The sequence below is a fragment of the Echinops telfairi genome, unplaced genomic scaffold (assembly GCF_000313985.2).
Source record: "Echinops telfairi isolate 266 unplaced genomic scaffold, ASM31398v2 ScPeMD7_7417;HRSCAF=8455, whole genome shotgun sequence".
Taxonomy (NCBI): Eukaryota; Metazoa; Chordata; class Mammalia; order Afrosoricida; family Tenrecidae; genus Echinops; species Echinops telfairi.
In genome coordinates, this window is record NW_022111317.1 from 23,945 (window position 1) to 27,036 (window position 3,092).

Consider the following 3,092-nt stretch of genomic DNA (forward strand, 5'->3'; position numbering starts at 1 on the left):
CGGGGGCCGGACGAAGCCCCACACCGGAAGTTCCGGCGGGCGTCCAGCGCTTCCTCCTGTCGCTAGGCTGCGGGAACGGTCAGTTAGGTCAGGCGAGAGGCCGCAGGTCAAGTCCCCAGACGGAGATGGCTGGCCGAGGGCCGAGCCAGAGGCGAACACCACCAAGTCTCATTTCTGCGCGTGCTCAGTTTTCTGCGCATGCTCTGTCAGTTTTCTGCGCATGCTCTGTCAGTTTTCTGCGCATGCTCTGTCAGTTTTCTGCGCATGCTGTGTCCTGCGCATGCTCTGTCACTGCTTTCTGCGCACACCCTGTCAGTTTTCTGCGCATGCCCGGTCAGGAAGAGGCAAAGGGCTTGGGTGGGACATGGGCTTTGCCCCCTGCAGACCATACCCACCGCCAAGCAGGCAGAGGGTGGTGACGGGCTCACACCCTCTAGGTCAGGGGTCGCTCAGAAGACGTCCCACTTTAACCCCGTCCATTAGTATAATGGGATTCTAACCAGAGGAGTCTTTACCAGAGTGGGTTCCGACTCACGGCGGCCCCGGGGGGACAGGGCAGAGCCGCCCCTGCGGGTTTCCGAGGCGGCGACTCTTCAGGGGAGCAGCCTCCTCCCTGTCCCTCGGAAAGCCTGCTGGTTTCACACCGCCGACCTTGTGACTAGCAGCCCGAGGCTTAACCCTGTGCGCCGCCAAGGCTCACCACCGGCGGAGAGGCTGGAGTTTCTGCTCCCGTAAAGATTTACAGCCTCCAAAACTCACAGGGGCACTTCTACGCTGGGTCACTACGAGTCAGATTTAACTCGACGGCAATGAGTTTGGTTTTAGTTTGTCTGCTAAGGTCCTATTTCCAAGACAGGCTGGAGTCTGCGGCCCTGGATGACCGTGGATCTGGATACCCTTGACCCCAATACCCAGGGGAAGTCTCTGAGTCAAACCCAGCTCTCCCCAACCTAACTGCTCTCTGCATCCCTCACACGTTGGCAGGGAGGCAACCCTGGGTGCCTACACCCTGCTCAGCCTCCTGTGTACCTCTGGGGGCTAGTCCAGGTGTCCTGGAGCAGGGACTGAATTTCTGGGGGGCCCAACAGAGAATGGAGCCTTCCCAGAACCTTCCCCAAAGCCCCCCACCAGAACACATCTCACCATGGGATTCCCCAGCACACACCTCACCATGCCCCCCTCTCGCGCACCCCCGGACACACATACCTTACCGGAGGGCTCCAGGCATACATCTCACCATGGGGACCCTCACTGTAGAGGGCCCTTCCCCCCTGGTATTCACTGGTCAAGCTGGTGCACCAGGCAGGGCACTCCAGCCACTTTGCAGGGACACAGCCTAGTGGGTCCCTCAGAGAGCCCCAATGTGCTGGGACCACAAGGTGGCTGCTGAACCCATGCAGGTCTGCCGGAGCCAGGCTAGGCGGCAGGAGCATGCTGGCACCACCTGCTGCTCCCCTCCCTGCCCCATCCAATCAGTGCAGCAAGAGGGCAGTCTTGGGGCTCCAGCAGAGCCTCCAGGTGCTCCCACTGCAGGTCAGCAATAAAGGCAGCCCTGCCCTGGCCTTCCGCCAGCCAGCAAGGACGTCACCTAACTCCCTCTCCTGCCCACTGACCTCCTTCTCTGCTCCCCGCCTCACCCGCTCTGCAAGACTGACTGACTCTGTGTGTCTCACCAGGCACCCGGGGACGGCCCTGCCCCAGCACCTACAAGGTCATATTGGGTCTCTGCACAAGACCTGCGGGTTCTTGAGTGGGAAGGGCCATTTCGCCCGGGGTCACTACAGGCCGGCACTAAATAGTTAAGCCTGCCTGGACAGCAGGAAAGGTAAGCGGGCCAAAGACAGCATGCCTGGGGGATGGTAGGCACCTGTGGCCACAGCTGTCACCCACCCGCCCTGGTTCCCCCTCCCCCAGACCCCAAGATAGCCTCCTGCTGAGGATACTCACCCCCCAACCTGGCAGGCAGTGTCCCTTGGGCCTGTGAGTAACTGATGGAAGGCGGGAGCCCAGGATGGCTGGAAGTGTCTCCTCACAATTGAGACCTGTGGAAAAAGTCTAGTATCCACCCCCCACCCCCACCCAATGAGGACTCACATATTTTTATCACACTAGCACTTGGTATAGGAGGCCTGGTTGCCTAGTGGTTACACATTGGGCTGCTAATCACAAGGTCGGCAGTTCGAAACCACTAGCCCCTACATGGACGAAAGAGGAGGCTCTCTATTCTTGGCGAGTTACCGTCTGGGAGACCCACAGGGGCAGTTCTCCTCCGCTGCCCTGTAGGATGCCTCTGAGCTGGCATCCACGCAATGGTAGCGAGTTTGGCTCGGGTCTTATCAGTTAGCGGTGCACAAACTTCAGAACAGGCACACACACTGGGTGAGGCAGCACCCACACGCCCGCAATCCAAGCAGATTTACAAACGGATTCCCACGAGGGCGGGGAAGAAGGTGTGGGTTAGCACAGAGTGGCTCTGGCGCTGTTCCCGCTGGGCGTCCCTGGCTGGTTCAGATTCACGATGAAATGCGGTGAAAATCCGTCCCTGAGGTCCTGGGCAAATTTTAAGCACTTAGCCTCCGTTCGCGCGCGGTGCGGTGACCGCAGACTGGGGCCGCTGTTTCCGCGTTCGGGCGAATGACATTTGGGTAAACTGAGTCAGCGGCGGGCTACGTGGCTCTGGATGCGCGGTGAAGGGTGCCCCTACCCACCTAGCTCCAGGTGACACCCACTCCCACCCCACCCCGACTCCGTCCACCACCTGCGAGCTTCCCGGCGCAAACCTGGGCGCCCCGCATCGGTGTCACCTACCGCCATCACGGGAAGTACCCCTGGCTCGGCTGGGTCGCCCCCTCCTTTTCAGCATGAGCCCAAAGCAAGCTGCAAGGGCTGGTCCCGCGGCGCGTGTGCGTGCTGGGTGGGGGGGTGGGGGGCGCCTGGTACCAGGCTGGGCATGAACCACACACAAAAGCTCGTGGAGGCCCACTCCCAGACGGCCCGGCCTCCGAGCGACCTTACGAAGAGAGGAAGCCTCCCCGGCTGCTGGTAGCGACTGGGCGCTGCACGGCGGGCGCGCGGGCGCGCGGGCCCCGGGG

General features: G+C 61.4%; 1 long non-coding RNA gene across 1 annotated transcript in view; it reads right to left on the reverse strand.

Annotated features, from left to right (window-relative positions):
- LOC123522498 overlaps positions 1–2,861 on the reverse strand; it is an 11,908-nt gene extending 9,047 nt beyond the window's left edge. Inside the window, exons 1-2 of the long non-coding RNA XR_006680754.1 lie at positions 2,809–2,861; positions 1,948–2,042 (exon numbers count right to left, since the gene is read on the reverse strand). This is a non-coding gene — a long non-coding RNA (uncharacterized LOC123522498). The remainder of the gene's footprint in view (positions 1–1,947; positions 2,043–2,808) is intronic.
- Between the last annotated feature and the right edge of the window lie 231 nt (positions 2,862–3,092).